The following is a 14,100-nucleotide window of genomic DNA, read 5'->3' on the forward strand; positions in this document are numbered from 1 at the left end:
TAAATCCTTAAAGCCGTCATTATAATCATTTATATGCAATCCAATATTTATTTATATCAAGTATAAATTATTTCTCTTTTAAACATAAATCGCGTTTAAAATGTGTAAATATAATGTAATTTCTGTTTTAAGTAAACTATAATTTAGCGTCAAAGTCTAGTTTTTCAAATTTTAACATTTGTATAGGTTGTGTTAAAAAAATATGTGTCAAAACAATAAACAGGCTTAATATAATTTTATTGTAACTTGTCAATTTTTATTATACTCATTCTTAAAAAAAACAATCAATATAAAAATTCCAAAAACGTGCTATGTTAAATAAGTTTCAAACAAATAAGTGTAAACACTCTTATCCCGTAATATCGTTAAAATCTCGTAAATAAGGTAAACAAATTTAAAATACTCAAGTAAATCCCTTCGGAGGTACCTATCTAAGCAACAAACGCAAATAAAGTCCATAGCTATAAAAAAACGTTTATTTGCAAAAAAAGGAATCACTAAAAAAATCAAAAAACGTCAACAATATAATTATTTTAATCAATTAGCCAAATTATAATAATAGTAATACTATATATATATATATATATATTTCTGTGTAATGTATTTAAATATAAAATATTTGTATAATTAATATTGTATAACAATTTTTATTATAAATTGTATTATTTACCAACTAATATAATATGTGTACAAAGCTATATTTTGTTTATGCAAATCTTTTAATATTAAAAATTCATTAAAGTTCATTAAAAACAATGCACTAAATTTTCTCAAAAGCATACTATCGCTTCTAAACTATTTCTCCAGTAAGTCTTGCAAGCAACCTAAATCATTAATTCTTTCATTCCGCAATCCAATTCTTAAACTTATTTCCATTTCTTTTATTAATAAAAAAAAATAGTAACTGTGGGCAAATTACTTAATAGTCGTTTATATCTATAAAAAAAACAATAAATCATTTTGCTAATTAATATTCAGTTTAATAAAAATTTTTGTTTGTATAACTACGTCATAATAATTATAAAAAATCAAATATTGTCAATTTAGTTAAGTAAAAATAAATTGTTGCTAAATTTTACGGTCAAAATTAAATAATTTAAATATTACGTTATACAGTAAAAAATATGTTAAAAAAAATCATATTATTTAGTCAAAACAGTCAAAAATCTAATTCATTTGCAGTAAAGTCAATTAATTCATTTTTTTTGTAAATCCAAATTAACTTTCTTGTTAATTTTTATAAATATCACCTTATTTCTCATTAAATTTATTAAAAATCTATTTAACGTTAAAACCAAAGCAGTTATGTAGTTATCATTTCAAAAATATGCCTATTTCTTTAACCGTTATTAGCATACCTAAAAAAACAAAAAAAATTAAAGCACAATTACATTAACCATCAAAAATTTTTATCTAAATTAACTCATTTTTTAAAAAAAAAACTTTAAATTAAACTTTCCTTGTTTATTGCTTTTTAACTATTTTTGCTATCTCCACACACTTCGGTAACAAAGTAATAGTCAGTGTAACCAACTAAACAAGCCATTAGCAAAAAATCTTTCTTTCAGCTTTGCAGCTTGTAAAATTTTTGCTCCGCATGTTTAAATCACTTAACTATTAACTACACACCTGTTTTCCTAGCGCCTTAAAAACACCGTCATGAAAAAAACAAAATCAATTAAACATTAAATCATCTTTCATTATATATATATCATTTTTTTTTAATTCCTAACCATCTTAACAAAACTGTATCTTTACCTTGGAGAACTGAAGTTCAAGCCCCGTAAAATCAACTTCAATTCTCCAAACTCTCATTCATTTTTTTTATTTATATAATAGGCAAATAAGTTGTCGCTCATCAATACCATTCACTTTTCAAATACAAAGTCAAGTATTCATTTCTCTAATGCATATTAGGCTCATCCGTAAGTGCCTTAATTATTCATTCTAGTGCAAATTAAATATGCAAATTAAAAATAAAAAATCAAATTCCAAAAACAATACATTTCATATTCTTCATCACCCAAATACATAAAATCTACTTATTCATAATATCACGCAATAATTCTATTTAACAGCCCAAGCAAAAATTTTCCTTTAATTATTAATAATTTTCTATCATTGCAAAACTTAGCACCCAAAACAATAACATTATCATTACCAAACTTAACTTCCAATACCAAAACCCCCAGTATTACAAAAAATGGCGCAACCAAACTAAAACCAAAGTACAGTATTACAACACAGCAATATTGAAATTAATATATGTGTTCTTTGGAAAACACGATCTGTACCACACAGATTCATCTTAGAATGGAGAACTGTTTCGTTAGTCACCTACTTTACAATTTTACCTGAATAAACACCTGGATCAAGTCTACCAACTGCTGTCAGTGACGCGAAAAGTTACGTGTAAGTTGGGTTGCATCTGTCTAAGCGTTTTCACAATGGGCCTCAAGTAATGGAATTAGAGCGCTTAGGGGGGAGATACTTTTGTGGATGTGTGTACCCCTGTTACACCCAGTTCAATTGCCGTATAATTTACAATAAGAAGATATATTCCAAAGCATTGTTTCTCATTAATAAGGAGAAAGTTGTCAAAGTGAATGTCGTTTAAGACAGTTTTCTTGAATATAAATAAATAATGTTACCATTAAAATTTACATGACATAAATTTAATGATACCAACAAGCACCGTATATATTTAACAAGAAGTATACAACACAGTTCTCCAAAAATTATCCTCGACCAACACCCTATTGGAGTTGTTCTGTAATAAAACCATGAAACTAAGAATTAAAAAAAAAAAAAAAACATTTTTATTTATAAGTCTTAATGGCAATTCGGTAGGTGAAAATGGAACGTTTTTTTTTTTTTTTTGGTAATATCTTAACTTTCGGATACGTGCATAACATTATTTTTAAAAACCACAAGGACAGTATTTGTAATTAAGAAATCGTTGGAAGCAGACGCAAAATAGTCAAGAAAGTCAAATAACAATGTTTTACAGTAATAATTAACAATTCGGATAAAATAACAAAAAAGATGAAAGTAAACCTCAGGTTAAATTAAAGTTCAAGCCCATCATTAGATAACAACGATATTTTCCAGAAAATGTAATTAGGATTTTCCTAAGATTTTGTAAATTTTTATATTGGCTTTCGCCAAAGGAAAAGAAAAAAAAAATATTAAGGCAAACAAGGACAATAATCCATATAAAATCACAAAGTTTGCAACTAAAAGATCATTCTGAATTCTGCATTCTGGATCCTGCATCAAGCATCAAAATGGAAAATTCTTTAATAAACTACAAATATTGAAAGAGACCACTGTATGGTCAAACCTAACAAGGGACATCACCCAATTCTCTGGCTCCGATTTCAATTTTTTTTTTTCTGATAGAGGACATGTATGTATTATTTGTTATGACATAAATTTTTGCCATGGTGCATGTTTTCTATTTTTCTATAATTTTTAAGAGTTGTGATGTGGTTATCAGAGATTACTGCAGAAGTCCCTTACTACCCTTTGTAAACGGAGTGTTAATGTAAAAACAACCATGTAGATAAAAACAACCATAGGCCTAGGGGGAAGTCGTATGCAAGGTATGACCTTGAGGGCAGCCATCTTGAAATCCGCCATTTTGAATTAAAGTGAAGTTTTGAAAAATGAAAACCATAGTATGTGACACCTCATTTTAATAGTAAATTTTCCCAAAAAAGCCAATAGCATGCTTATATTTGTTCTATAGTTAACTAGTATGAATTTAGGACTGCTTCTAATGTGCACCAAACGTTCATTATTCGATCTTTCAAATTGGCAATACTCCCAATTTTCACCTCATGTTTTAAGATACCAACTGGCACTTTGCATAAGCAGGATCTGCAATAAGGTAAAGTATGACTACAGAGAACTTTAACTGTCTATTTGCATGTGACATGATATTAGGAGGTCTCTGAATGTAACAGGCAAAAATTTGAATGTTTCAGTATTTAGCTCATTTCTGTTATAATTGGCTTAACATTGACTGAATTTAAAAATTATCTGTTATACAGTTAAGCTAACACACTATATCTGGTTTTGAACTCAATATGCTTAGATGTTTACAGTTAAATAATTATATTGTTACAAAAAATACACTATACTACCATTGTAAGCTGATTGGGTCATCAATAAAATCATTTGTGACAATAAGAGATTGCAACCATTTGTTCAATTTCACTTTCTAATTTGATTTAAGAATTCAAATTCACTGGTCCTTTAGTTATTGTTTTGATACAACTTTAATTTGATCTTTATTTCTTTAATATTTTCAAATTCTTTGGAGGTATGGTTCATTATACATACTCTCAACACCGACATACCCCTGCAGAAGTCTCACAGCTTGTTAGGGCTGTGGGAAAACTCATAAAGGACAGATAAAATGAGTGTCTACCACACTCTTCTGGTTACCATCGAGGGCAACCTTCGTTATAGACCAGCCTTATAATGTGGGCCAGTCCGTAAAAAGTAAACTGAGCTATCAGATACAAAGGGCGCTCAAAATGATTTGTACAAAGGGCCAATATTATTTTAATAGTAGACTAAGACCATGAAATTTTGTATGCATGTACTTGCGTCCTTTATGAACATTTCCATGTTACTCAATATACCTTCCTGAAGCTCCTTCGTGGCTAAGCGCTTAGCGTACGCGCCTGTGGCGTGGAAAACCCAGGTTTGATTCCCGGCGGGAGCTTATGTGGTTCGGATTCTACGTTAATAAGTAGGTCCACGTTTCATATAGCCTCGCTGCTGAACGGGACATTAAACACAAAATCAACTCAACTCAATATTCTATCCTCTGAGACACATTTAGCCCACCGCTCTTCCCATGTAGTAAATGCACTTTGGTAAAACCCCGGATGATGATTATTAGACCACTGTTTCACACGCGCAATGAATTCTTGGTCACTGGCAAACTGCCTACCACGAAGATGGGCCTTCAGATAACCAAACAAATAGAAATTGGACGGCCCAGGTCCGGACTTAGGAGGGTTGAGGGACCACTTCCCATCTCATTTTTCTGATTTTCTGGCCAGAACAAATATTTAGACTACTTTAGCTGGCGGAAAATTTTGCATCTAATCGAGAAATTGCATGGTTTTCAATTCTATGGCCAAAAATGTCAATATATGTAGGAGTATTATATAGACCCTATGACTTGTCCTAATAACTGTTATAAAACAACAAAATAATACTATAGTCAAGTAATAATATTAACTTACTATACTAATAATATGTAAAATGATTTCAATGACACCACTGAATACCCGTGTAATTTGAGTTTCACATGGAGCAGCCTAGCATTCTTGTAAGAAAATGCGAGCTAAAATGGAGTAACTGCTCATTTTAGGTATTTTGCGTGTTTCCGGTACTCTATTAATATCTTGAGGCGAATGATAATACCATTATCTTGTTCAATATCTTCAAAGGAAGTTATTCATAAAATACAGAACTGGTTATCGTTCAAATCTCCTAAGACTGGAAGTGGCATTAACAACAAACATTTACACTGAAGGCTAAATAATATATTAGATATTCCGGGTATTGTACAAATATGTTTGCGATTGTACCAACTGGGGCGAACCAGAGGAGAAAACTTTCTTATTATATATATATATATATATATATATATATATATATATATATATATATATATATATATATATATATATATATATATATATATATATATATACAGTGGCGTATTTACGATTTTCTTTCGGGGGGGCTTTGCTAACTTTCGGGGAGGGCTTTGCCTGAAAATGTGAAAATTCTGCAAGATATTTCATATACTTTACTATAGTAAGTAAGATTTCGGGGGGGGGGGCTTAAGCCCGGAAGCCCCCCCTAAATACGCCACTATATATATATATACTATATATATATATAGTATATATATTATATATACTATATACTATATATATACTATATATATATACTATATATATATATACAGAGTGTTGATTAATTCGTGTGTCAATTTCATTTGTTCACTGTGCAAAAGTGGTATGAGGTAAAGCCGTGGAATTTGGTGTAACTTTAGACGAAGGACATAAGTTTTGTTTCGCCATAGAAGCATGTCACTTGTACTGAAGGTTGAAGAGATATAGGGTCAAAGATCAAATTTCGATTTTTTCCTTATGGGATTTCAATGTTAAATTTTGAAAGAGCCTGAAAAAACGTAAATCAAAGTGATAACAAAGAAAAAGCTGAATGGCATGATTCTATGACGCAGGCCGACCCAATATGCGTCAATCAAGTGTCAAGATCAGAGGTCACTGTCAGATCATTTGAATACTCTGAAAACAACGCAATGTCCGTACCTCATCATGTCAAATGGGTTCTCAAGGTGACCTGTGACCTTGATCTGACACTGAACTCTGACTGTGATTCTTAATTGACGCATATTTGGTTGGCTTGCGACATAGAATCATACCATACAGCTTTTTCTTTGTTATCATTTCGATTTACGTTTTTTCAGGCTCTTTCAGAATTTAACATTGGAATCCCATAAGGAAAAAATCGAAATTTGATCTTTGACCCTATATCTCTTCAATCTTCAGTACAAGTGACATGCTTCTATGGCGAAACAAAACTTATGTTCTTCGTCTAAAGTTACACCAAATTCCACGGCTTAACCTTATACCACTTTTGCACAGTGAACAAAGGAAATTGACACACGAATTAATCAACACTCTGTATAAAATCCATCCAGAGTTTGGAGCTCTTAAAAGTACCTCTAAGTAACAGTATTACAACCCTTCCTGGATCCACCCCTGGATATTAAATAGTGGAATTCATGTTTAATTCATTCGAACTGAAAATAAACGAATACAGCAGTAAATCCTGCTTCCATGTGGTTTTATATAACATAACTAGCAGTCGAACAACGTATCATTTGTTCGTAAATACAATTTTCACGCTTCTGGAAAAGGCTGAACGCGAACAAATAAAATTTTCATAAGTAAGTCAGTATTCTTAGAAACAATTGTATTTTTCTCTTGAGACTTGGCGCCAGAAAGGAAATTTTCCATCGAAATTTCTCTTACTCGCACAGGAACGTACGATATATAATTGACCTTCTAGATGGCTCCTTTACTTTTTACGTACCGTAATGTTATTATTCTTACCAACTTAGAAAAAAAAATACTGCGCTACTGTTATAAAAACTCACGTGACGACTGCTTCTTTTAGACAATAAAAATGTCATGAAATTAGAAAAAAAAGAAAGAAAGAAGAAGAGTTATAAAACGGCAAACAATATGGCTTCGTTCTTTTCAGTGAGATGTTATGAAGGCAAAAATAACGCCAGAGACTCAATCAAAGAACCCTCTGTCAGTGTTGCCAACAAGTTCATACAAAAAGTCGCAAAATAGGAGGTGAAATGACTCCAATTTTGGGTAAAAGTCGCTAAAAATCATTCGTGGAATTTCGTCTTATTCTCCCTCTCTCATACGGTATATATATATATATATATATATATATATATATATATATATATATATATATATATATATATATATATATATATATATATATATATATATATGTGTGTGTGTGTGTGTGTGATCAATTCAAACCATAGTGCTATCTAGGCTACAAAAACGTAAATGAAAAAATCATGTGTAACTAACAATAATTTCACTTTTAATACAAAATGTATTTTTAACTTTATGAGCAATTTCACTTGAAAGAAATCAAATATGTGTTTTGGAAAACGACCAAAAGTAAACGTCTACAAAGAAAAAAATCTTACTTCACTTATATTCACGATTCTACAGATAATCAGCTTGCTATTGGTAATGTATTATTTATGCCTCTAAACGGAAGCTCTGCAAACTAATGGATATTAAAGGTTGGTCATCGTTAAAGGGCATGAGATAACAGCAATCAAAGCCGGAATATGGAGATAAATGCTATGTACTTTCCCTGATTGTTAATATCTGCACTGATTTAAATAAGCAAAAAGAAAACAAACATATATCTAAAGTGATTTGAGCTTGATTACAGGACAAGTTGTTCGCAGCACAAAAGTCGCTAGATTCTTAAGTAAGTCGCCAAATTATCGTTCAAAAATCACCAAAAAAGTCGCTAATCGGAAAAATGAATTTTTGTCGCTATACTGGAAGTCGAATCCCCTAGATTTAGTGACTTTTTCCCCAAACTGGCAACACTGCCCTCTGTAGGTTGCGAAGAGAATTTTTAAACAGTGAAGTGTCACACAAACAGACAAGACAAGAGACATCCTCACAAAACAGAAAAATGTTCAATTTACGTCCACGATGTTATATCTTTGAAATGTATACAAAAAAAAAAGAGTATTTTATTGTACTTTTGAATACCAATTAAAGGCAGGAAATATGTGACTTTCTGCCAAGTGCAAACGTGTTCTGGAAATAGAATAGGATGTTTTCATGAATCAACTATTCACACTCACAAGTGTTTACAAAATGTATGGAATACACATCCCATTATATATAACAATTTCCTTCTACATCTTCAGTGCTCTCAGAATACCCCTACATTTCCGTTTCTTATGTTTTGCTTTAATTCACTTTACGTACAGTGCATAATGACGATTCTCATCTGTAATGACCTAGATATTCCAACAAGACTTCTGCTGTTGTATATACGCTGAAGTATGGTGACGTTTCAATTAGCTATTGAAACTGAATTCTGATACAAACCCCACTGAATCCTTTGCGCATTGGTGCTTCAAATATTGTCACATATGAATGGTGGACGCACAGAATCTTCCGCTAATTGGCAAACTGCAAACCACTTCAATAACTAGCAGGAGGTCATTTATAACGCGCTCTTCTCTTCGCGTCATGACATCTATTATTCGTAGGCTTCAAAGCATATAACAGCGTGGAATTGACCTAAGAATAAGGGCTTTATCTAAACACTGAATCACTGCCCTATTATTTCGCACTGCGGCAATGCCCACACGTAATGAATCGTTAAGACAAGACTCCCGCTGGCGTTGGTTTCCATGTACAGTCTACAAGATAAGTATTTCCTCCTTTGACTGCTATAACTCCATTAAGTCGTATTCAGTAGGTATGGGCTTTTTCGAAAATTCTGCTTTTCGATTTTCGGAAATTTCGCCTTTCGTTTTTCGATGATTTTCCATTTTCTAACGATTTTTCGTTTTTCGATTATTACACGCTTTATCGATAAATTTTCCTTTTCGATATTTAAAAAAAAAAAACGAAAACCTTTTAGTATTTTTGTTTTGTTTTCGTCCTTCGTTTAATTTTTCTTTTACAAAATCAATCATTGTCCTTCGTTTAATTTTTCTTTTAAAAAATCACTCAATTATACAATACATCGTAAGTGATCGATGAAACTCATCCGATTTTGACCAAAATTGGTATGGCGGTAGACGTGGAAAATAAAAGATTATGGTGTGCAATCCTTTGATTTCCGAGTTACTAGTCATCAAATTTGGGTTTAGATTTAGATTTAATGAAAGGATATTGCATAACACATAGTATCGATAAAACTCACAAAATTAGACCATTAATATGGTTGTGGACCTCTGTGTTAAGTAAGCACGTTAAACATTACAATGTGTGGACTTTCGGTTTCACAGTTATTGACGATCAAATTTGGATTTTAACTTAGCGGCATCAAGAAATTTCATTAAAACACGCCCTATTAAACTCATCTGATATGGACCAAAGTTGGTAGACCCTATAATTGTACATCTTTACAAGCTTGGTATGCATGCAAGCTCAATATCTTTGGTTTCCGAGTAATTGGCCATCAAAGCAGGTCGGACTCAGTGAAATCAAGAAAAAAAAAATGAAATGAAATCTTTGAGTTTTACGTCCCACGGTTATGCCGGTTAGGCTAAAGGAGACGGTGATGATGAGTAATGAATGAAATGGTGGAATGAAGAAAGTGAGAGGAAACGGGGAAACCCCAAGGAAACCTACGCATACGGTGTTTGTCCACAGTGAAATCAAGAAATTTCACTAAATCACGAAAGATGGATCTTATTCGATTTTTACCAAACTTGGCATCGAAGTACACCTTGATAAGCATAGTAACCATATATAAAATTATGGTGTACAGGCCTTTGTTTCCCGAGTCATTGGCCACCAAATTTAGATTTGGACCTAATGAAAGGATATTGTATAAGGCATACTATCAACGGTAATCACCTGATCTTGACCAAAATTAGTATGGTTGTAGGTCTCGACGTACTTAGTAAGTAGCGGGTAGTGTGGAATTAATACGCCAAATCCTTTTATGATTGGATTAAAACAGGACTTTGCCTTAAGTATCTATCTCTTGAACGTTGTCATAGATGTTATAGCTCAAAATGTGATGGATTAAGCCCCCTGGAGTATGATGTTTCCCGACGATATTGTACTATGTAATACAAATACGGGGGAAAATGAAAGGAAAGTAGAGTTGGAGAAAGTCTATGGAAGATACAGGCCTAAAAATTAGTAAAAAGAAAACGGAATATCTTGAGTTCGATGGAGAAGGAAATGGGGGAATAAGGCTACAAGAAGTAAAACTGAATGAAGTAAAAAATTTTAAATATGTATGCTTCATTTGCCAAGAATGGTCAAAACCTTTCATGTAAATCTAGACGAGATACTTAGGTCCGTATAGTGTAGGGGCATGTGTAAATATAACAAAGTCTGTGAGATTTTAAATGAAGCAATTATATGAGTGGTGGTGATGGATAGGGAATGAGCTATAGAATCGTGTACAACCAGGTGTTTTATCACAAAGTGTGGCCGAGCCGGTGTATGACGTCATACTTCAAAGATGGACGCTAACGCCGATATCGATGTCTTTTTAGCGCTATACAGGCTAAAGTTCTCAACCAATTTTCATGAAAGGTGGTTCATTTTATTTCTTATGACTGCTGCATGTGCCCTTTGCATAGATATTTGCCAAACAAATGGCTTCACTACTTCAAAAATTAAGAAAACTATCAAAACTGGGGTAAAATTAAATAACCTTTTCGAACTTCAATGGGCGTACCAACTAAACTAGCGAATGGGTTTTAATAAGTGTCTCACTTTTCTCCATGGCTATTATTTATACATATTGCATAGATATTTTACCAAATAGATAATTTTATTTATTTACAAATTTAATAAAAAGACTTCAAAATCTCTATGAAATTGATTTTGTTTGAAAGATATGTAATCAAATATCGACAATGAAAATGGCGTAAGGTATAAAATATTAACAAATCATTATGTCGATAAATACGTTATATTAAACAAATGTTTACAATTATAAAGTAATTTATTTTCGTATTGCATTGGATCACTTCCTTATTAGTTTTTTTTTTAAAAAAAAGATATGCGTCCTAAATAAACAAAAATGAAAATTAGTAAAATGTTGGGTTGTAAAAGCAAAACAAATAGTAAAATACTTCAAATACACAAACAAACCATTTTGATTATTACACAATTGTTTGGAAAGGAAACTAATTATAGCAATTCGACTTAGGACTCATCATCTGAGTCTAGCAGTTGCATTTGATCATCATTTTCACTCTTGTTACAATGCTCTTCTTCTGCTCCACATTAGGGATGCGCACGAGACGAATCGAGACAGGATTTTCCTGACAAAATTCGAGTCGAGACACGGCTCTTCCAATAGAGAAATATACATTTTTCGAGTCGAGACATCACTTTTACAGCACACTTTCGTGACGAGACAGCCACAAATCTTGTCTCGTGCGCATTCCTACTCCAAATTTGCACAGTTCTCCACATCTAAGTGATTGAGCACGGTTTTGCAATTGACACAATAAACAACACATCGCCCTTTGACGCAACCGCAACGTTATCAATTTTAAAATAGCTCCTGGAACGAATGGTACATGGCTTATGGTAAGAAAATACTCATTTCCCCTCTTTTCCTATCAAAACATAGATGATCAGCTGGATCCGGTTGTGAAAAATTAGCTCGTCGTCACTCTGTCACTTGGAAGTGAGTTCTTAAGATGTGTTGATGTAAAACTAAACTTGTTGGCAGCAAACTTTTACTTTGAATGTCTTTTTTGGTAAACAGCCGGTTTGGGTACAAAACCTCGCGGGACAAAATCTCGCCTAGCCAAAACCTCCCCTTGCCAAAACCTCGCGCCCCAAAATATCGCCATACCCAAAATCTCGCCTGACCGAAATGTAAATGTTCCAACAGATGATAAGGATGACGGTATAAAAGACGCTGTTTCAGAAGAAGTATCACGGGTATTTGACCAAGTCCCGCGATACCATATGAAAATTCTATTTCTGTATTAGAGGATTTCAATGTGAAGGTAGGGCGACAGGATGTTTTTAAACTGGTTATAGGGAAAGAAAGTCTGCATAAGGAAAGTAATGACAACTAACGGGGTTAGTTTCGTGAACTTTGGAACATCCAAAAACTTAAAATTTTAACAAAAATCTAATAACATTTATAAAAGTATGAAAGAATATATGAGTTTTTACGACGTCCCTTGATTATGTCCTGTAGGTTAAAGGAGACGTAGATGACCAGGATGAAGGAAATCATCGAATAAAAAAAGTGGGAGGAAACGGGAATAACCCGAGAAAGCCCACGCACACTATGTTCTGTATCATATTATTATTATTATTATTATTATTATTATTATTATTATTATTATTATTATTATTATTATTATTATTATTATTATTATTTGTAATGTGGAATTGCATATTAAGAAATTCATTGGCTAAATTTTAAAGAAAAGTTTCATTCGCGGCGAGGTTTTGCCCACACGATGTTTTGGGTGGCGAGGTTTTGGCCCGGCGAGATTTTGGCAACGCGAGGTTTTGGCCCGGCGAGGTTTTGGCCACACGAAGTTTTGGGCGGCGAGGTTTCGGCCACGCGAGGTTTTGGGCGGCGAGGTTTTGGCAGGGCGAGATTTTGACCCGCGAGGTTTTGGCCGGCGAGGTTTCGGCCGCGAGATTTTGTCCGTATCCCAAACAGCCACCACCTGAACTTACCGATGTTTGAAAATTGTTTATCTTGTAAATACACGCGACAAAGGAACCTTTCTACCAATTTTTCGTCTTTAGATGTAAAACTTTCTGGGCAGTCTGATCTATCAAATGCTTTTAGAACATTTTCTTTAGAAGATCAAAAACTTTCCAGAAAGATTGTTTTCCTCTGTTCTTGAAGCAACCTTCTGTGTCACAGCCAGTCAGAGTAGTTGTCAAATCATTGTACCCAGGAAATTAAATAAGAGAAGGAATTTTGGAAGGAAGTCGGCTAAGAACTGTATATAAAAGGTAAGATCCGAATATTTCCTTAATATTATTGAAGATAAATCCTAGAAAAATGTCAATCAATGTGGTTGAATGAGGAGTTCAAACTACGATTTCATCAGGACTAAGAACGCTTATTTTGTGGTTTTTCCATCGGAGGCTTTCTCGATACTATACAAATAAAATAATAATAAAAATTATTACACTATGCAGCTACAATGACAATCCGCTACGATCGAAGTTACTGTTGCTTTCTTTAAAGTTTACTAAATAAGTTATTTTGGATAGACGGGTTTTGAGTTTAGCATCCCTTTCAGCAGCCAGGCTATATGAGACATGAACCTACAGCTTAACGTGGAATCCGAACCATATGAGCTTCCACCGAGAATGGAAGCCAAGTCTGCCGCTCCAAAGAGGCGTACGCGAACTATATACCCAAGAGGGAGCTCAATAACTTACTTGGGTTGAGTTGAATAAATTAAATACAGTTTTCACGTTCAGGTATCCGCTCAGTGAGTTTTTTCTTTTATTTTTACGTTCTATTTCTTTCTGAACTAACTTAAGATTCATTAACATTATGAATTTGAGTTTTGTCTCTTGGGTCTTAGGCAATACCGAGGTTATGAAATATAGAACCTACAATTAACATGGACTCTGAACCACAATCAAGGCTTGAATCGGGTGTGGTTTGTGGGTGCACCGATCATCTCACAAGATCAACCGTCAGAGTATATGCCGTTCCTCCCATTATATTGCTTCTAAGAGAGCTGGATTAAAGGACGACACCACTGTCCCTGGATACTTT

The sequence above is a fragment of the Thermobia domestica genome, chromosome 2, assembly GCF_964235325.1.
Source record: "Thermobia domestica chromosome 2, izTheDome1.hap1.1, whole genome shotgun sequence".
NCBI classification, from domain to species: domain Eukaryota; kingdom Metazoa; phylum Arthropoda; class Insecta; order Zygentoma; family Lepismatidae; genus Thermobia; species Thermobia domestica.